Source organism: Cherax quadricarinatus, chromosome 17 (assembly GCF_038502225.1).
Source record: "Cherax quadricarinatus isolate ZL_2023a chromosome 17, ASM3850222v1, whole genome shotgun sequence".
Taxonomy (NCBI): domain Eukaryota; kingdom Metazoa; phylum Arthropoda; class Malacostraca; order Decapoda; family Parastacidae; genus Cherax; species Cherax quadricarinatus.
The window spans coordinates 40,227,642-40,250,764 of record NC_091308.1 but is presented as its reverse complement, the minus strand read 5'-3'; the positions used below and the strand labels follow the sequence as shown (position 1 = coordinate 40,250,764).

The window sequence follows — 23,123 nt, the reverse complement described above, 5'->3', positions numbered from 1 at the left end:
GACCCAGGCCTCATACTGACCCAGACCTCATACTGACCCAGACCTCATACTGACCCAGACCTCATACTGACCCAGACCTCATACTGACCCAGACCTCATACTGACCCAGACCTCATACTGACCCAGACCTCATACTGACCCAGACCTCATACTGACCCAGACCTCATACTGACCCAGACCTCATACTGACCCAGACCTCATACTGACCCAGACCTCATACTGACCCAGGCCTCATACTGACACCGGCCTCATACTGACACCGGCCTCATACTGACACCAGCCTCATACTGACACCGTCTTCATACTGACCCAGGCCTCATACTGACCCAGACCTCATACTGACCCAGGCCTCATACTGACCCAGGCCTCATACTGACCCAGACCTCATACTGACCCAGACCTCATAATGACCCAGACCTCATACTGACCCAGGCCTCATACTGACACCGGCCTCATACTGACACCGGCCTCATACTGACACCAGCCTCATACTGACACCGTCTTCATACTGACCCAGGCCTCATACTGACCCAGACCTCATACTGACCCAGGCCTCATACTGACCCAGGCCTCATACTGACCCAGGCCTCATACTGACCCTGGCCTCATACTGACCCTGGCCTCATACTGACCCAGGCCTCATACTGACCCTGGCCTCATACTGACCCAGGCCTCATACTGACCCTGGCCTCATACTGACCCAGGCCTCATACTGACCCTGGCCTCATACTGACCCAGGCCTCATATTGACCCAGACCTCATACTGACCCTGGCCTCATATTGACCCAGGCCTCATACTGACCCTGGCCTCATACTGACCCCTCATACTGACCCAGGCCTAATACTGACCCAGGCCTAATACTGACCCAGGCCTCATACTGACCCAGGCCTAATACTGATCCAGGCCTCATACTGACACCGGCCTGATATGGACACCAGCCTCATGCTGACCCAGGCCTCATACTGGCCCTGACACAGGCCTCATACTGACCCAGGCCTCATACTGACCCAGGCCTCATACTGACCCAGGCCTAATAATGACACCGGCCTCATACTGACCCAGGCCTCATACTGACACCGGCTTCATACTGAGCCAGGCCTTATTCTGACACCGACCTCATACGGACACCGGCCTCATACTGACCCAGACATCATACTGACCCAGGCCTCATACTGACCCAGACCTCATACTGACCCAGATCTCATACTGACCCAGGCCTCATACTGACCCAGGCCTCATTCTGACCCAGGCCTCATACTGACCTAGGCCTCATACTGGCCCTTGCCTCATACTGACCCAGGCCTCATACTGACCCAGCCTCATACTGACCCCCAGGCCTCATACTGACCCAGACTTCATACTGACCCAGGCCTCATACTGACCCAGGCCTCATACTGACCCAGGCCTCATACTGACCCAGGCCTCATACTGACCCAGACTTCATACTGACCCAGGCCTCATACTGACCCAGGCCTCATACTGACCCAGGCCTCATACTGACCCAGACCTCATACTGACCCAGACCTCATACTGACCCAGGCCTCATACTGACCCAGGCCTCATTCTGACCCAGGCCTCATACTGACCCAGGCCTCATACTGACCCAGGCCTCATACTGACCCAGGCCTCATACTGACCCAGGCCTCATACTGACCAAGGCCTCATACTGACCCAGGCCTCATACTGACCCAGGCCTCATACTGACCCAGGCCTCATACTGACCCAGACCTCATACTGACCCAGGCCTCATACTGACCCAGACTTCATACTGACCCAGGCCTCATACTGACCCAGACCTCATACTGACCCAGACCTCATACTGACCCAGGCCTCATACTGACCCAGGCCTCATACTGACCCAGGCCTCTTACTGACCCAGGCCTCATACTGACCCAGGACTCATACTGACCCAGGCCTCATACTGACCCATGCCTCATATTGACCCAGGCCTCATACTGACCCAGGCCTCATAATGACCCAGGCCTCATACTGACCCAGACCTCATACTGACCCAGGCCTCATACTGACCCAGACCTCATACTGACCCAGACCTCATACTGACCCAGACCTCATACTGACCTCCCAGACCTCATACTGACCCAGACCTCATACTGACCCAGGCCTCATACTGACCCAGGCCTCATACTGACCCAGGCCTCATACTGACCCAGTCCTCATACTGACCCAGACCTCATACTGACCCAGACCTCATACTGACCCAGACCTCATACTGACTCAGGCCCCATACTGACCCAGGCCTCATACCGACCCAGACCTCATACTGACCCAGGCCTCATACTGACCCAGACCTCATACTGACCCAGACCTCATACTGACCCAGGCCTCATACTGACCCAGGCCTCATACTGACCCAGGCCTCATACTGACCCAGGCCTCATACTGACCCAGGCCTCATACTGACCCAGGCCTCATACTGACCCAGACCTCATACTGACCCAGACCTCATACTGACCCAGGCCTCATACTGACCCAGGCCTCATACTGACCCAGGCCTCATACTGACCCAGGCCTCATACTGACCCAGGCCTCATACTGACCCAGACCTCATACTGACCCAGGCCTCATACTGACCCAGGCCTCATACTGACCCAGGCCTCATACTGACCCAGGCCTCATACTGACCCAGGCCTCATACTGACCCAGGCCTCATACTGACCCAGGACTCATACTGACCCAGGCCTCATACTGACCCAGGCCTCATACTGACCCAGGCCTCATACTGACCCAGGCCTCATACTGACCCAGGCCTCATACTGACCCAGGCCTCATACTGACCCAGACCTCATACTGACCCAGGCCTCATACTGACCCAGGCCTCATACTGACCCAGACCTCATACTGACCCAGGCCTCATACTGACCCAGACCTCATACTGACCCAGGCCTCATACTGACCCAGGCCTCATACTGACCCAGACCTCATACTGACCCAGACCTCATACTGACCCAGACCTCATACTGACCCAGACCTCATACTGACCCAGACCTCGTACTGACCCCGACCTCATACTGACTCAGGCCCCATACTGACCCAGACTTCATACTGACCCAGGCCTCATACTGACCCAGACCTCATACTGACCCAGGCCTCATACTGACAAAGGCCTCATACTGACCCAGGCCTCATACTGACTCAGACCTCATACTGACCCAGGCCTCATACTGACTCAGGCCTCATACTGACCTAGACCTCATACTGACCCTGACCTCATACTGACTCAGGCCTCATACTGACCCAGGCCTCATACTGACCCAGACCTCGTACTGACCCCGACCTCATACTGACCCAGACCTCATACTGACCCAGACCTCGTACTGACCCCGACCTCATACTGACACCGGCCTCATACTGACACCAGCCTCATACTGACACCGTCTTCATACTGACCCAGGCCTCATACTGACCCAGACCTCATACTGACCCAGGCCTCATACTGACTCAGGCCTCATACTGACCCAGGCCTAATACTGACCCAGGCCTCATACTGACACCGGCCTCATACTGACCCAGGCCTCATACTGATACCGGCCTCATACTGACACCGGCCTCATACTGACACCAGCCTCATACTAACACCGGTCTTATGCTGAACCAGGCCTCATACTGACCCAGACCTCATACTGACCCAGGCCTCATACTGACCCAGGCCTAATACTGACCGAGGCCTCATACTGACACTGGCCTCATACTGACCCAGCCCTCATACTGACACCGGCCTCATACTGACCCAGGCCTCATACTGACCCAGGCCTCATACTGACCCAGGCCTCATTCTGACCCAGGCCTCATACTGACCCAGGCCTCATACTGACCCAGGCCTCATACTGACCCAGACCTCATACTGACCCAGGACTCATACTGACCCATGCCTCATACTGACCCAGGCCTCATACTGACCCAGGCCTCATACTGACCCAAGCCTCATACTGACCCAGGCCTCATTCTGACCTAGGCCTCATACTGACCCAGACCTAATACTGACTCAGGCCTCATACTGACACCGGCCTCATACTGAACCAGGCCTCATACTGACCCAGGTCTAATACTGACCCAGGCCTCATACTGACCCAGGCCTAATACTGACCCAGGCCTAATACTGACCCAGGCCTCATACTGACCCAGGCCTAATACTGATCCAGGCCTCATACTGACACCGGCCTGATATGGACACCAGCCTCATGCTGACCCAGGCCTCATACTGGCCCAGACCTCATACTGACACCGGCCTCATACTGACCCAGACATCATACTCACACCGACCTCATACTGACCCAGGCCTCATACTGACCCAGGCCTAATAATGACACCGGCCTCATACTGACCCAGGCCTCATACTGACACCGGCCTCATACTGAGCCAGGCCTTATTCTGACACCGACCTCATACGGACACCGGCCTCATACTGACCCAGGCCTCATACTGACACCGGTTTCGTACTGACCTATGCCCCGTATTGACCTAGGCCTCATACTGACCTAGGCCTCATACTGACGCCGGCCTCATACTGGCCAGGCCTCATACTGATACCGGCCCCATCCTGACACCGGCCTCATACTGACACCAGCCTGATACTGACCCAGGCCTCATACTGACACCGGCATCATACTGACACCGGCCTCATACTGATCCAGGCCTCATACTGAAACTTTCCTTATACTGTCCTAGGTCTCATACTGACCCAGCCCTCATACTGACCCAGGCCTCATACTGACACAGCCTCATACTGACCCAGGCCTCATACTGACACCGCCCTCATTCTGTCACCGGCCTCATACTGACCCAGGCCTCATACTGACCCAGGCCTCATACTGACCCAGGCCTCATACTGACACCGGCCTCATACTGTCACCGGCCTCATACTGACACCGGCCTCATACTGACCCAGGCCTCATATTGACACCGGCCTCATATTGACACAGGCGTCATACTGACAGCGGCCTCATACTGACACCGGCCTCATACTGTCACCGGCCTCATACTGACACCGGCCTCATACTGACCCAGGCCTCATATTGACACAGGCGTCATACTGACACCGGCCTCATACTGACACCGGTCTCATACTGAGCCAGGCCTCATGCTGACACCGGCCTCATACTGACCCAGGCCTCATACTGACACCGGCCTCATACTGACCCAGACATTTTACTGACCCAGACCTCATACTGACCCAGGCGTCATACTGACACCGGCCTCATACTGACCCAGGCCCCATTCTGACCCTGGCCTCATACTGACACCGGCCTCATACTGACCCAGACCTCATACTAAGCCAGGGGTCATACTGACACCGGCCTCACACTGACACCGGCCTCATACTGACACCGGCCTCATACTGACACCGGCCTCATTCTGACACCGGCCTCATACTGACCCTGGCCTCATACTGACCCAGACCTCATACTGACCCAGGCCTCATAATGACCCAGGTCTCATACTGACACCGGCCTCATACTGAGCCAGAACTCTTGCTGACCTAGGCCTCATATTGACCCAGGCCTCATAATGAGCCAGACCTCATACTGATCCAGACCTTATACTGACACCGGCCTCTTACTGACCCACGCTTCATAATGAGCCAGACCTCTTACTGACCCAGACCTCATACTGAGCCATACCTCATACTGACCCAGGCCTCACAATGAGCCAGGCCTCATACTGAGGCACGCATTATACTGGTCCCGGCTTCATACTGACCCAGATCTCATACTGAGGCAGACCTTAAACTGGCCCAGGCCTCATACTGAGCCAGGCCTCATGACCCAGCCCTCATAGTGACTCAGGCCTCATACTGAGCCAGGGCTCATTCTCACCAAGGCTTCATACTGACCCAGGCCTCATACTGACCCAGGCCTCATACTGACCCAGGCCTCATACTGACCCAGGCCTCATACTGAGGCAGGCCTCATAATGGGCCAGGCCTCATACTGGCCCAGGTCTCATACCGAGACAGGCCTCATACTGTCCCAAGTCTCATACTGACCCAGTCCTCATACTGACCTAGGCATCATGCTGACCTAGGCCTATCCTGACCCAGGCCTCATTCTGAGCCAGGCCTTATAATGAGCCAGACCTCATACTCAGCTAGACTTCATACTCATTCAGACCTCATACTCAGCTAGACCTCGTACTGAGCTAGGCCACATACTCATCCAGACCACATACTCAGCCAGATCTCACACAGGAAATAAGAGAAGGGATGAAGGGAGGGATTGTGACAGGACGCCTCAAATGGAATTTGATTACATGAAGAGCTTAACACCTTCCCTTCCTAGCCCTTCCTCAGAAACTCTTCTCTTGATTAATCCTAATCTTCCCTCCCATCTTTATCTCACCAATCTATTTTCCTCTCCATCCCTTCTTGCTTGCCTTCTTCTCTTACCCTTCCTTCCCTTCGTTCCTTACCATCTCTGTTCCCTTCTTTCCTTTTCTTCTTTTATCCTCTATATTTCCCCTTCCCTCCTCCAGCCTCCATATCTACCTTAAGCTTCCATCTTCCTCTCATTCATTCTTCCTTTCAGCCGTCTCATTTCCGTCACTCCTTTTCTCTTCCTTGTCTCCTGCTTTCCTCCGCTCCTGCTTCCCTTCTTCATTTTCACTTTTCCTTTCTTCATTTTCTCCTCTTTTCCTTCCCTCCTCTCTACCTTTGTTCCTTTCATATCTACTCTCTCTTCCTTCCCTACTCCACATTCCTTTCTCCTTCCCCATCCATCTATATTCGCTCTCTTCCCGTTCTTTGCATCCCTGCCATCATCCTGCTTCCTTCTTTCTACTCCCTTCCCCCTCCCTCCCCTTGTTCATTGTAAGAGTAACTGGAGCCACTCTTCCATCAGTCACACTCAAGGTCACGGAGATGGTGGTAGGTGGAGAGAGTGGTTCTGACAGTGCAGATGGTGGTGGTAGGTGGAGAGTGTGTGGTTCTGAGAATGCAGATGGTGGTGGTAGGTGGAGAGTTGTGGTTCTGACAGTGCAGATGGTGGTGGTAGGTGGAGAGAGTGGTTCTGACAGTGCAGATGGTGGTGGTAGGTGGAGAGAGTGGTTCTGACAGTGCAGATGGTGGTGGTAGGTGAAGAGAGAGTGGTTCTGACAGTGCAGATGGTTGTGGTAAGTGGAGAGAGAGTGGTTCTGACAGTGCAGATGGTGGTGGTAGGTGGAGAGAGTGGTTCTGACAGTGCAGATGGTGGTGGTAGGTGGAAAGAGTGGTTCTGACAGTGCAGATGGTGGTGGTAGGTGAAGAGAGTGGTTCTGACAGTGCAGATGGTGGTGGTAGGTGGAGAGAGTGGTTCTGACAGTGAAGATGACGGTGGTAGGTGAAGAGAGAGTGGTTCTGACAGTGAAGATGACGGTGGTAGGTGAAGAGAGAGTGGTTCTGACAGTGCAGATGGTGGTGGTAGGTGAAGAGAGAGTGGTTCTGACAGTGCAAATGGTGGTGGTAGGTGGAGAGAGTGGTTCTGACAGTGCAGATGGTGGTGGTAGATGGAGAGAGTGGTTCTGACAGTGCAGATGGTGGTGGTAGGTGGAGAGTGGTTGTGACAGTGCAGATGGTGGTGGTAGGTGGAGAGAGAGTGGTTCTGACAGTGCAGATGATGGTGGTAGGTGGAGAGAGTGGTTCTGACAGTGCAGATGATGGTGGTTGGTGGAGAGAGAGTGGTTCTGACAGTGCAGATGATGGTGGTTGGTGGAGAGAGAGTGGTTCTGACAGTGCATATGGTGGTGGTAGGTGAAGAGTGGTTGTGACAGTGCAGATGGTGGTGGTAGGTGGAGAGAGAGTGGTTCTGACAGTGCAGATGATGGTGGTAGGTGGAGAGAGTGGTTCTGACAGTGCAGATGGTGGTGGTAGGTGAAGAGAGAGTGGTTCTAACAGTGCAGATGATGGTGGTAGGTGGAGAGAGTGGGTCTGATAGTGCAGATGGTTGTGGTAGGTGGAGAGAGAGTGGTTCTGACAGTGCAGATGGTGGTGGTAGGTGGAGAGAGTGGTTCTGACAGTGCAGATGGTGGTGGTAGGTGGAAAGAGTGGTTCTGACAGTGCAGATGGTGGTGGTAGGTGAAGAGAGTGGTTCTGACAGTGCAGATGGTGGTGGTAGGTGGAGAGAGTGGTTCTGACAGTGAAGATGACGGTGGTAGGTGAAGAGAGAGTGGTTCTGACAGTGAAGATGACGGTGGTAGGTGAAGAGAGAGTGGTTCTGACAGTGCAGATGGTGGTGGTAGGTGAAGAGAGAGTGGTTCTGACAGTGCAAATGGTGGTGGTAGGTGGAGAGAGTGGTTCTGACAGTGCAGATGGTGGTGGTAGATGGAGAGAGTGGTTCTGACAGTGCAGATGGTGGTGGTAGGTGGAGAGAGTGGTTCTGACAGTGCAGATGGTGGTGGTAGGTGGAGAGAGTGGTTCTGACAGTGCAGATGGTGGTGGTAGGTGAAGAGAAAGAGTGGTTCTGACAGTGCAGATGGTGGTGGTAGGTGGAAAGCGAATGGTTCTGACAGTGCAGACGGTGACGGTAGGTGGAGAGACAGTGATTGTGACAGTGCAGATGGTGGTGGTAGGTGGAGAGAGATTGATTCTGACAGTGCAGATGGTGGTGGTGGTAGGTGGAGAGACAGTGGTTCTCAAAGTGCAGATGGTGATGGTAGGTGAAGAGAGAGTGGTTCAGACAGTGCAGATGGTGGTGGTAGGTGGAGAGTGGTTCTGACAATGCAGATGACGGTGGTAGGTGGAGAGAGTGGTTCGGACAGTGCAGATGGTGGTGGTAGGTGACGAGAGAGTAGTTCTAACAGTGCAGATGATGGTGGTAGGTGAAGAGAGAGTGGTTCTCACAGTGCAGATGGTTGTGGTAGGTGAAGAGAGAGTGGTTCTGATAGTGCAGATGGTGGTGGTAGGTGAAGAGTGGTTCTAACAGTGCAGATGGTGGTGGTAGGTGGAGAGAGAGTGGTTCTGACAGTGCACATGGTGGTGGTAGGTGAAGAGTGGTTCTGACAGTGCAGATGGTGGTGGTAGGTGGAGAGAGAGTGGTTCTGACAGTGCAGATGATGGTGGTAGGTGGAGAGAGTGGTTCTGACAGTGCAGATGGTGGTGGTAGGTGGAAAGCGAATGGTTCTGACAGTGCAGACGGTGACGGTAGGTGGAGAGACAGTGATTGTGACAGTGCAGATGGTGGTGGTAGGTGAAGAGAGAGTGGTTCTGACAGTGCAGATGGTGGTGGTAGGTGGAGAGTGTGTGGTTCTGACAGTGCAGATGGTGGTGGTAGGTGGAGAGAGTGGTTCTGACAGTGCAGATGGTGGTGGTAGGTGAAGAGAGAGTGGTTCTGACAGTGCAGATGGTGGTGGTAGGTGAAGAGAGAGTGGTTCTGACAGTGCAGATGGTGGTGGTAGGTGAAGAGAGAGTGGTTCTAACAGTGCAGATGATGGTGGTAGGTGGAGAGTGTGTGGTTCTGACAGTGCAGATGGTGGTAGGTGGAAAGCGAGTGGTCCTGACAGTGCAGACGGTGACGGTAGGTGGAGAGACAGTGATTGTGACAGTGCAGATGGTGGTGGTAGGTGGAGAGACAGTGGTTGTGACAGTGCAAATGGGTGTGGTAAGTGGACAGAGAGTGCTTCTGACAGTGCAGATGGTGGTGGTAGGTGGAGAGACAGTGGTTCTGACAGTGCAGATGATGGTGGTAGGTGGTTGGATGGGGAGGGGGGTAGTGTTAATCAACAGGTGGTGTATCACCTGTCTTGCTGCTCCTCCTACCTTCCCACTCTCTTTGTTCCCTCCTCCGCCTATCTCTCTCTCATTTTCTCACTTTCTCAATCACTTTTTCTCAATTACTTTCTCTCAGTTTTCCTCACCTTCACACTTTCTAACTTTCACTGTGTTTTTCACTCTCGCACTCTCTATCGTTGTCACTGGAGTCAGGCAGAGGTTAGTTAGTGTTCAATAAGCTACGTAGTCACTCGAATTTGGCATCAGGATGGCAGGTCGCTGGAGTACTCTAAGTGGGTGTTGCTGGTGAACTTATGAGTCATGGTACACCACTTACTCTCACCTTCCTCGAATCAAAAATAATGTACTCTCGTTCCCCAGCCGGTGAGTGATACTTTCGGGTTTAGTGCTTCATGTTCCAAAAACATCATCGTCATCCTTATTCTCATTCGCCGCCCACCATCACCACCACTGCCACCAGTAGTTACAGTAGTGGTAGGGGGCCACGCTGCCATACCAGGTCACTGCCGCCACCTGTGGTCAGCACAACAGTGGAGTTCATCTTGCATTCGTCCAGTAACTGATGTAACATAGCAAAGTTCAGCAATGTATCCTACTAAGAGACATTTTTTAAAACCATGATGTTGCTGACCCAGTAGCAAGTGAAGTGCCGATGCTCGCACCAACACTGATAAACGTTCACACTTGTTTTTCTCAGCCACTTCGCTGCCAAGTGTAGCGTCACCGTTTTTTTGTGTGTGTGTGTTTTTCTTACCTGTGATCAAAGAAACATTTTTATAATTTTATGTTACCTAACCTAACCCAAGATAACCAAAATTAACCTAACCCTAGTGAGAGTAAAGGAATTCTAGCTTTGGTTTTGAAACCAAATTTACAGGTTTATGTTTAAGAGATCATCAGTGTTTTATGATAACATCCTCGTGTTTTATGGTAACATCCTCGTGTTTTATGATAACATCCTCGTGTTTTATGATATCCTCGTGTTTTATGGTAACATCCTCGTGTTTTATGGTAACATCCTCGTGTTTTATGATAACATCCTCGTGTTTTATGATAACATCCTCGTGTTTTATGATATCCTCGTGTTTTATGGTAACATCCTCGTGTTTTATGGTAACATCCTCGTGTTTTATGATAACATCCTCGTGTTTTATGATAACATCCTCGTGTTTTATGATATCCTCGTGTTTTATGGTAACATCCGTTTTTACGATATCATCCGTGAGTTTGAAGATAACACCCGTGTTTTCCAACATATCCTGTGTATTTTGCGATAATACTTGTCTTTACGATAATATATCCTGTGTATTATGTCTTGTACGATAATGGTGTATTTTACGTTAGAACCCTTGTATTTTACGATAGCTCTTTATGCTACGCTATCACCCGTGTACTTTACAGTAGGACCCGTATATTCCTTCATATTTTGTCTTCATCTTGTTCTCCATCACTCATGTTCTCCACAGCTCACCTTTATATTGTTCTCCAACACTCACCATCATGTTCTCCAACACACAATGTTCTCTGACACTTCATATTCTCCATCATTGCTGTTCTCCGTCACTTACCTTCAATCTTCATCTCTCATCATATCCTCCAGCACTTGCCTTCGCATTCTTAAACATTCATCATCACTCATCTTCACATTCATCAACATTTTCCCTCATATTCTCCAGCTCTCGTCATCATAATACATTCGAATTATTACTTACAAATTCTAGAATATTTTGAAAATCTAAAAATGTTGTGGAAATACTGTAAGAATAATTGTTCACATTAAAGGATATAAGTGAACATGAATGATAAGATCCTCTGTAAATACTTCTACTGTTCACTCATAGTTATAACATAAGAAATAACTTAAATAAATTAGACAGTTTTATCCATGTTCTCTGCAAATTATATAAGAAATAGGTTTATATTACAAAGGTTCATTAAGATCATAAATTAGACTTATTACTGTCTACAGTCGATATATAACTGAGAAGTTTCATCCACAAGGGACTGTATCAGTTCTCACAGAGAAAGGTAAAGGGGGTATGGGTGTTTCAGCGGGTACAAATAAATGGGATTAGGTCAGGAGTATCTGAGAGAGTTTAAGCTAAGGAAGGGGTAACAATAAAGCTAAGGAAGGGGGTAACACTATGGCTAAGGAAGGGGTAACAATAAAGCTAAGGAAGGGGTAACAAAGCTAAGGAAGGGGTAACAATAAAGCTAAGGAAGGGGTAACAATAAAGCTAAAGAAAGGGTAACAATAAAGCTAAGGAAGAGGTAACAATAAGGCTAAAGGATCAGTTATGAGAGGAGACAGAATATAAATGTATAAATTCAAGGATTAAATGAATTAAAATAAGGGTCGGATGCCAATAGTTGCTTATAATAAGTGTTTATGAACCTGGAAAAAGAGAGGAATGGGAGAGAGAGAGAGAGAGAGAGAGAGAGAGAGAGAGAGAGAGAGAGAGAGAGAGAGAGAGAGAGAGAGAGAGAGAGAGAGAGAGAGAGAAAGAGAGATTTGGGGAGGTGTTAGGCGAGTGTTTAGGGAATTTTGAACCTGGTGAGAAAGTAATTGTGGTAGGGGACCTGAATGCAAAAGCGGGAGAAACTGTAGGTAGATAGGTAGGTAAGTTTGGAGTGCCAGGGTTAAGTGATAATGGGGAGCCTTTGATTGAACTTTGTATAGAAAGAGGTTTGGTAACAGGTAATACATATTATAAGAAAAAAAGGATAAATAAGTATACGAGATATAATATAGGGCCAAATGACGGTAGTTTATTGGATTATGTGTTTGTGGATAAAATGCTGATGGGTAAATTTCTGGATGTGCATGTTTATAGAGGGGCAAACAGATATACAAGATCATTTTTTAGTTTAGATACAGTGAGAATAAAAGGTAGATAGGGAACAACTAATTAGAGTACAGGCAATGAGGATGAAGAGGTATGGGGGTTCATTTAAGAATGTAATGTTAGAGTGCTCAGTAGAGGTGTGTGATTATAGGAATGTAGGTACAAGAGGGAAGAAGAAGAGTGATTGGTGCAATAATAAGATAAAAAGTGGTAAGAAAAAAAAAGAATATGAGAGATTTTTACAAAGCAGAAGTGATATGAGGGAGGAGTATGTGGAGGAAAAAAAAAGATGTTAATAGAGTGGTATGGAAATGAAAAAGAATTAGAAAAGTTTTAGAGTGAGATAAATATACTGAGAAAGCCTAGATAATGAATGGATTTAATAGATAAAAACAGAAGAGTAGAGTTATTAGATTGGGAGATGGAGGTATCGGGAAGATGGAAGAATATTCTGAAGAACTGTTAAATGTTGATGAAGGTAGGGAAGCTGTGATTTCATTCATTGGACAGGGAGGTATAACATCTTCTAGGAGTGAGGAAGAGCCAGTTGTGAGTGTGAGGGAGGTTTGTGTGGAAGTGCGTAGAATGAGGAGTAAAGCAGCTGGGACTGATGGGATCAAATGACAAATTTTAAAAGCAGGTGGGGATATAGTTTTGGAGTGGTCATTGTTTTATTTAATAAATGTATGGAAGAGGTGAAGGTACGTAGGGATTGGCAGAGAGCATGCATAGTTCCTTTGAATAAAGACAAAAGGACAAAAGAATGTAAAAATTATAGGGCAATCAACCTGTTGAGTATACCTTGTGAGAGTGCATGGTAGTGCCGCCCATAAGCATTGTTTGTGTAGTAGCAAACAAGGATATATATCACTTAGGACATGTCAATACATGACTCTCAGGAACATAGTCAGAAAGACACTCCTTTTCAATCTGGTTTCATGGTTAGAATAGCAATGTATATAGGAACAGAAATTAGTGGCCTTCCTATACACTGTGAACTTTAAAGTTCTGTCTACCTGGTGGATGAAAACATCTAGGAAGTAAAATTTGTAGTACACTTCTTTTTCCATTGTGAGTTTAATAGATGCGACGAGAGTTTTAAGTCTCTGTAAAAAAATATCAAGATCCATAGTGGTCGGCCAAAAGCAAAAAATGTCATCTACAAACTTAAATAACCTAGCTTCCTGAGGCAGGACATCTTTCAACAATTTAGTCAGACTCCATATACAGATTATTTACAAGGGGATACAATGGATTTCCCATAGCCATTCCATGCTTTTGGGCATAATACTTTCCCTCAGACACTAACTTGCATTCAACTACTTTCAACTTCATCAACTTAGTAATAATGTTCTTAAGGAATGACATAGAGAACTTATCCAATTCATCTTCAAAATACGATAACAGATCAGCCGCAAACCCCTTGGAACTAATAATTAGTTCAGTGCTCTACCGTTTAGGCCAGTGGTTCACAAAGTTTTTCAGGCTGCCGCCCCCCCCCCCTGGTTCCCTGGCCACATCTCTAGCGGCCCCCCCCCACACACACATAAGATCACGTCTTTCTTTATAGATGAATGGTTCAGAGAGCCACGGTTGTAGGACCGTGGGTGGCCCGACCTGAGGCAGGTGGGTGATCCGAAAACCATCGCACCGTATCTGGGGAAGCCAGACGCATAGTTAAAGATGTGCAAGGGGCGGAAGCACTAGAAGAAATTAACGGAGCCTCGGCACCTGGAGTAGGTGACGAAGCGTCATCAGCAGAAGGTAGAGGGGTATGGGAAAATTCTGGAGAATGGTACAATAACGAAGCTTGGTCAGAACAGGATGCCGTAACAAAAAGGGGACTGGGAGGAGGAGGGGGAGACACGGAACGAAGACTCCATGATGGTTGTACTTCTTTCTTATTATTTTAAGAAAATAAAGAAACAAGAGAGAAAAAAGAAGATGGACAGTGGAGGGACAATTACTAGGAGGCATGAAAGGGCAGTAAGTTCCTCCCCTCATGCAAGAGGACCTCGAAACAGCCAGTAGCACAGATGCAGTGTGGAACCCGTGCCATATCCCACCCTCCACGCCAGTAAACCAGCACTCCGGGATAGCAACTTCAAATCCACTGAGCCACCTCGGCAGATAAAAGAGAGGGCGGTCTGATACCCGGCACAAAGCATACCTACTTCGGCTGCCACCTCCCAGAACCGACAGGCAGCCTCCGGAGATACACCTGTCACCTACAGGACACCTCGCCCCACGTCGGCGGGGTGTCCTGCACACTTCTTCCCTACCTAGAAACTGTAATGCCAGAGGGGAGGACCCCAGACACTACAAATGGGACGGGGAAAAGGGAGGGTTGGGACGGGGGGAAAGAAAGGAGAGAGGGGATGGGAAGGATGGAATGGGGAAAGGGGATTGGAGAGTAATTAGGCTCGGTCTGAGGAAGGAGACCAAAAGGTATAATTCCTCAGACCAAGAGCCTCTTCACCGTCCAAGGTGCCCCCCTTGAAGAGGAATATGGTGTGGTAGAGCAGTTTATCCCCTAGAAGTTGGTAAAGGTGATGCACAAGGTTCGAGGTGAACTGCGTTTCATATTCAGTCAAGATTTGTCTAGGGTATGTCAACCCTGGAAAAGGCATACAAGATGACTTCAGCTACCTCTATGGCTGTGATGCATTTAGGTTTAAAAACAGTTGGAGAATAGAATTTATTAATTTCAATTTGTACGAGATGTTTTTTCCTTTGGATTACTTTATTGTTTATTGATGAATTACGGCTATTCTGCAGTGACAAATGTTACAAATTAACAGTCATCCCTTGATATTTCCAGGGGTTTGAAATCTGGGAAAATCAAAGAATGCACCGGAGAAATTTTCTCGGTTTTGGCCTGAGTCCCAGCCAAGATATTTATAGAAATGGACGAGATACAGTCATCCTCACCCTCTCCGATATGTGGACAGGTGATCCTACTATATCTGTCTCCAGGGTAGAATCTTCCGTTTTCACATTCAAAAGAGTAATTATCTTGTTCCAGCTATCTTTTTCAAAAGAACAGAACTGCTGAGGGTCGATTCAGACTTCGAAGGAAAAGAAACTTAAAACCTTCAGAAGCCGGTGGTGACGCTAGGTCATCCTCCGAAGGAAAAATGGCACCTTCAACATTGCCAATCAGTACTGAGCAGGAACTGATGGGGGCTAGTACAGCATCAGTCCATTCTGTGATCCATATGGAGCGTATTACAATCATGGAGAAGCGCTAAACCCGTAGGAATTATACAGCGTCTATTTGGATCGCATATAGCAGCATATGGAAGGAAAGGTGTCCATACGTCCTAAGTAGTAGTCATGCGTGGTTTCCAGGTTAACGAATAATTTGTTAGATAATACTATATACGTACAACTAGTGGAAACACTCATCCCATTGACTGTTCAAGAGCAGAAAGATGCCTTTTCATCACATTACATAAATCATCTACCAGCTTTTTGTACAATTTTAGAGGAGAAATCGGAAAGTTTATGTCCTTTAAGACCACATAAAGGACATGTAGATATAAAGGCTGGTTGATTTGTTTTCCACAAGTGGCTTATTTTCCTTGGGTTCTTTTGAACCCTTGATCTTAGGGTTCGATCGCTTTGGGTCTAAGAAATATGGGTCTCTGCATAGATATCAGAGGCTTTGGCAACTTTATCGGCTGTTGTAAGTTAGGTTATCTAAAGAAAGTTCGAAAGTTGTAAGGAAGAGCCAACAGGAACTGGTTGATAACCACGAGATCTCCAAGAGATTCATAATCCCGATCAATTCCGGGTTTTTAATCCAGATGTCGAAAAGTCAAGAGTCTAATCTGGAATTGTTGAAATTTCCGGTCGTGTTATGGTGCTGCGTACCGGAATTCTTTTCTAAAAGAATTCAGGATCTTTTCTAAACCTTGAAGATATTCTTTTTTTTTTTAACAAATTATAATCACATACGAAAGTGGTACAGGTATGTAGGGCAGAACCAGAAAATAACATACCTAATCTGGCAGTCCAGGTGTCAGGGGGCCATTCACAGGGGTCAACGGTATTTTCAAATCTTATATTGTAAGAAGTTATATTTTCTCCGTCCGTGAAGGGAGGAAAGTTGGGCATAGGTACTGTGAAAATGCTAATTTGTTTTGTTCTAACTCGTGGTACAATCTTTCTAACTCACGATCACTCATTTCATGTTCTCTATTTTTTGCCCTTTCACGTTCTCTTTCCTTTGCTCTTTCTTCACGTTCAGGTCTGTTATACACTCGCTTTCTCTCTAAGTTCTTTCCCGCTCCTTTCCTCTCTTCCAGTTTCATCATCTCTTGGATCTTTGCAGCTATGAAGGGTTAAAGATTTTGTCCGGTAATTCCCAAACTAATTCCCGTTGTCACCGAAAATTTATACTTTTCCATGTGACAAACTTTAACTAAGGAAAACTGAACAGATATTAAAGGAAGCTGAGAATTCAATTTCGTGCTCCGATGAAACTGTAGGTAGAATGAGGCCCCTTGACCATCCACTTTTCCCACTGACAAATCAGAGTCCCACGACAGTTCTTTATATAATACAAGCTCAATGAAGTAACGAGTCATTGGAAAATCTTGGGTCCCTAGAGTCTGTTCGTGAAAAATATAACTTTTATTTTCGAGAATCTGTTACACCCACCTTCCTGTTGTGTGAATGGGGGCGGAGGGGAGGGGGGTTAGAGAGAGACGCCAAGCGAGGTGTCACTTCGGCATAAAGTGTACTTAGATTTCAGGTGCACCCATAGTTACTATCTTGCATGTAAGTACCCTGGGTGTATGGAGTGCGCACTTGGTTCATTGAGGGTTGCGTGTAAGGTCAGCTAACTCCCTCACGTAACAACCTGGACAAGCCACGGCTTATCACACACTGTCTACTGTGAGGAATACAGCTTAGTACACATTGACTGGAGTTACCCTGGAGAGGAGCGCCAGGCTTCACGCTGAATTTCTTGACAAACGGACCGCTAATCCTACACAATAATACCCTGGTACACAAGCTAATATTTCACACACTATTCCTCATAATTATAAGCTCAAAAAGTGACAGCTTTAACTAATATGATTTAACCTGTCCTGACTTCTGGAGAGTTTCTGGAGTTTATCTGGAGAGAGTTCCGGGGGGTCAACGCCCCCGCGGCCCGGTCTGTGACCAGGCCTCCTTAGGTCAGTGTCCCAGGATGCGACCCACACCAGTCGACTAACACCCAGGTACCCATTTTACTGATGGGGAACATAGACAACAGGTGGAAAGAAACACGTCCAATGTTTCTACTCTGGCTGGGAATCGAACCCAGGCCCTCACCGTGTGAAGCGAGAGCGTTAACCAAATCTTTTAAATATTTTTCTTGTTATTCTACCATGAGTCTTCTTTGTTCCACTGACGTTCTGAATAGTCTAAATGAATCCTGAGAAGGTCGCCAGATGTGAAGGTATAACTGCCTTTTCAGACCCTCAAAGACTATTTGAAAAGACCATTCCTGAAAAGAAAATAGAATAATAAATTATAACAATAAGATAATTTTGTTGCTAATAAGCAACACTTTATAAAACTTAAAATAAACATGAAATATTTCTTGCTGAAACAAATAATGAATATAAATAAATAACTCTTGAAACAAAGCTTATATATATATATATATATATATATATATATATATATATATATATATATATATATATATATATATATTATATATATATATATAAGCAAAACAACCACCGTGAAAGAATAGGAAATTTCAAGCGCTTTCGCGATATCTCACATTATCAAGGATAATGTGAGAATTCACGAAAGCACTTGAAATTTCACTATTCTTTCATAGTGGTTGTTTTGCATATTCAGAAATCACCTGTTTACTGTGATCTTATTGCATATATATATATATATATATATATATATATATATATATATATATATATATATATATATATATATATATATATATATATAACACACTGGCCGATTCCCACCAAGGCAGGGTGGCTCGAAAAAGAAAAACTTTCACCATCATTCACTCCATCACTGTCTTGCCAGAAGGGTGCTTTACACTACAGTTTTTAAACTGCAACATATATATATATATACATAAATATATATATATATATATATATATATATATATATATATATATATATATATATATATATATATATATATATATATATGTCGTGCCGAATAGGCAGAACTTGCGATTTTGGCTTAAATAGCAACGCTCATCTTGCCATATAGGACAAGTGAAAATTTGCGTATGCAATAATTTCGCCAAAATCATTCTGAACCTAACGAAAAAAAGTATATTTCTTCGTGTTTGTTTAGTATTAAATTATTGTAAACAAATCTAAAACGTATTTAGTTGGGTTAGGATAAAATAAATTGCGCTTGTTATAATAAGGTTAGGTAAGTTTTCTAAGTTCCTTTTGGTGCAAAATTATAATTTTTTACATCAACATTAATGAAAAAATATATCTTTAAACATATAAGAGAAAATTTTAGAAAGGACTTAATTTTAAATGAGTTCATGCTAACTGACCAGTTTTACATATTCGGCATATATATATATGTATATATTTATATATATATATATATATATATATATATATATATATATATATATATATATATATATATATGCAATAGGTACTTTTTCTCATCCCAGTCATATACCAGGTAAAGGTAATGCTACCAGGAAGCAACAACTTAACCCAAAATGTTCGGGAGACACCGGCGACTAGCAATATGCCCAGTAGATAACGCTGCTTCTTGACTTGTATGACCAGAGCATTGGTAAGGCGGGGAAGGAAGAAGGATGGGTAAGGATGCAAATATGAGAAAAGGGAGGGAGGAGGTAGGGGAGGTGGGATAATAAAGGTAAGTGGCCTAACCACTTTGGTGCATTTTAATACATGCGCGTGTGTGTGTGTAGTGTCATTAATGAAATGAAATATACTATTTGCAATTGCGTTTTTTCGACTGCAGGCGGTAGGCTGGAAATGACGATGGCATGACGACTGATGTAGGTCTGCTCGGAGAACTGGCTGATACAGTTGCTTCAGAGATAGTGTCCTGTCGTAATATTTTTTTTAAATGTTACGTAGTTATATGTAAAAGTTAATAAGGTAAATGAGGAGTCTCCATTAACTGAGGTGTTTTTATCCTTATTGGACATAAAAGGGTTCCTGTGTTACCCATTCATCTATATCTTCAGGGAGGTCGCTCAGGATCATTGGTCTCTGGAAATTATCTTTGTGGATGAATCGTCTCACTCTGTTGTAGGGTCATTCTTTGGGTTCTGTGGGGAGGTGTGTTTATGATGTAATCGGTGGTATTTGCTGGTTGCGGAGGGGTTTCTGTCTGGTATATTGAGTTCTTGCATGTCGTATAGTTACGCTGCTTCTGATCACTGGACCTGCCAGTCTGGGTCACAGTTACCGAAAATCTCGTGAATTCTAAAAAAAACTCCAGGAAAAATAATTTAACACTTTTTTCCTCACAAGCTCTGTAGTTTGCTTTGTTCCATAATTGTCGTTGAAAATTAACACCATCTAGCTGTTTACGTAAGTAACAAATCTTCGGTACTTTATTGATTTGAATCTTTGGACAGACTGCACAAATGTTCAATATTCCTGGTATATTCTTCATGTAAAAGCGAACGAAGGACACTGCTAACCAGCTCTGGGGTAGTTCGCTTGGTCCTGTTATTTTCTCTGAGCTCGACATAATTATTTTAACAGCATCATTCACTGATTCTTCAAGATTATAAAGCATTGTACCAATAATACCGTCGTCAGGATGATTATGTGATTTAGTATCAATTACACTGCCTTCTTGTATATATAGATAAGTTGGGCAATACTTAATATATCTCCAGACAGATCTTCCCTCTGCCTTTTTTGCTGACGTGAGAACTATGCCTAATAAACAAAGGTAGTTCTGTGATGTTGTGAACGCCATGACGGGTCATGCTCAAATACTTTTAACAATGCATCAATTTGCCCATAAAGATCAGAACTCGTTAAAGTGATTGACATCTAGGTACAAAATACTGAACTCGACATAAAGGTCAGAACTCGCTGATTACTCTGACAGCTATGCAACAGCTATGCACAATAGTCAGACCGTGAGCTGACAATTGGACACAGAAGTCACAGGTTGATTCATAAGAGAAGTCGTAGCCACTGAAATTTTCAATAAGACCTGATACACTGAACACTTCTGTGTCTTAACGCTAACAAGATGAATGGGAGATTATTTTAGCTATTTCATCGCGACATTACATTAACCTGATAATTCACTCCCTAAAACAATAAATCTCAGATATATACAAATAAGGTGAGGTGTTTTGAATAAGGTGAAGTATTTGATTAAGATGAAATGTTTGGAATAAACAAAATACTGACACTCCTAACGCTTTTTCATTGTTTGGTTCTTAGTCTTACCTCTCTGTCTATTTTCACATATTAATATATGATATTTTGTAGGTTCATAATACATTATTAGCATTTAAATAAAGAGACTAATAGTTAACATTCTGGGAGGTGACATATTCGGATTAATCGTAATAAAAATAGAACATATGCGAGCAAACACAATTCTAATAAACTAAATGGAAATGCAACTGTAGACCGAATGGGAGTTTTGAAGTAGATAAAATGGGAGTAAACGAAATGAGCAATAATTCTCGTCAACACTGTCCTTGCAACACATACGTGGCTTTCTCCTCACCTCCGTCATACTAGACACAGTAACATCACTTCCTCTCCTTTACGTCACACTAAGGTTACACCATCACATCCGTCACATCACAATCACAGTCTTATTACTTCCTACCTCTTCTGTAACTTTCAGAGTGCACCCACGCCACTTCTCTCATATGCATGCAACCCAGTATAATGAACCTACTGAGTTATGAGACCTGATCTGCAAAAACAAAGCATACTAGTATCATTATATTGATGTCTAGATATAAAAGAAAAAGCGAAATACTGATATATAAAATATGTAGAAGTGACATATGTTAAATCATATTAGTTTTCATGTTGGGGAGGAGCGTTGTTGATGTCGTTGGTAAATTGATGACCCGTTCATTGGTGCTAGCTTTTTGAGAGAAGGGAAAAGGGAGGGGGGAGGCAAGACGAGTTACTAAGGCCACGGGATACTGAGGAAGCCTATAGCCATACTGCAGACCTCGGCAATAACGACAGTTGACTTGCCGGAATTGGGCTTTTATAGTATGAGCATCCACTGGCATAGAATAAAGCAATAAGCAATTCTGCAGTTGTATGTTTCAGGAGAGGGTCGTCTTCCAGCACAGTGTGAGGACAGGGTCGTCTCTAGTTGTATGCATATGAGATAGTCGTCCTCAGCTGTGAGTGTAGAGGGGTCGCCCCGCGGTTATGTGACGAGATAGGGCCACACTACAGATGTGTGATGGGAGAAGGTTACCTGACAGTTGTGTGATAGGAGAGGGTCACCCCACACATGTGGAATGGGATAGGGTCGCCAGCAGCTGTGAGTGAGCTGAGAGGATTGTCTCATAGTTGTTCGTAAGGGAAGAGAATCGTCCAGCAATTGTGTGTGAAGGAAAAGAGCGACTCTTCATATGTGTGAAAGGAGAAAGTCCTTTTCATTAAATTTCAGGAGGTCAGCCCGAGTGTCTTCTCTCCTCTGCCTCATTTCCAAATACAGGCTTATCAAAAATTATCATCTGAAAATGGGTATTTATAAAAAAAAGGCAAAAGAGGGACGTCTTAATAGTAATATCAGTAGTAATATTTTTCTCATGTGCTGCTTTTTTAATGCTCGAATTCGCTACAAGAGATTTCCATTTCTAAAGACTTAAAATTTTAGACAGGTTGAAAAAGTCAACTCACTCATCACAGTGTTGTTGACAGGCGTAATTATAGGCAAGTTACAGTTGCGAAATGTTACCCTTGATCTGAGTTCACCGAGATCCACCTAGATACCATAGTACGTCAGTTAATGGTAACCGGTTGTGGTTAACGCTTTTATGGGAGACACTACTGTCTTTTTAATGTTGGTGCAAAAGGTACTTTTTTTTTGAAGGAAATGTGGAGGACACATTTATACTTTATGATAGTGGTTTTGTGCGGGCGAGTGTAATTTAAGATATTAGATGTGTATGCACGTTTAAACTTTCAGTGGGTGTGTAATGCGAGTGTTGATAGATGTGTGGGACACAACAATACATTCTGATAGTTGGTGTTGGGGAATACGGCTGTACTTTCTGGTGGAAGGAGCTTACACACAAATCTGCTTTAAGATAGATGTGTACGCACGTCTGTTCTTAACATAGTTTGTGTGTGTGTGCACTTGAATACTCTTTATGGCTATAGGTGTATGCACATGACTGTGATTTATATTTCAATTTTGCTGCTGTGTTCCCTGCTACTGATACATGTGCTACGTGGTGTACACTGTGTACTGGCAACAGAAGTTTAGTTATCTTCATAATTTGTTACAGGAAATCAGCTGGCTACTGAAACAGGGTTGGTAGTTCCCTGAAGCCTCACTG

At 45.4% G+C, this 23,123-nt stretch overlaps 1 protein-coding gene across 1 annotated transcript in view; it reads left to right on the top strand.

Annotated features, from left to right (window-relative positions):
• Epac (Exchange protein directly activated by cAMP) overlaps positions 1-23,123 on the top strand; it is a gene marked incomplete at its 5' end in the record, with an annotated part of 1,038,330 nt that overhangs the window by 494,406 nt on the left and 520,801 nt on the right. The gene's annotated exons all lie outside the window — the stretch shown is intronic.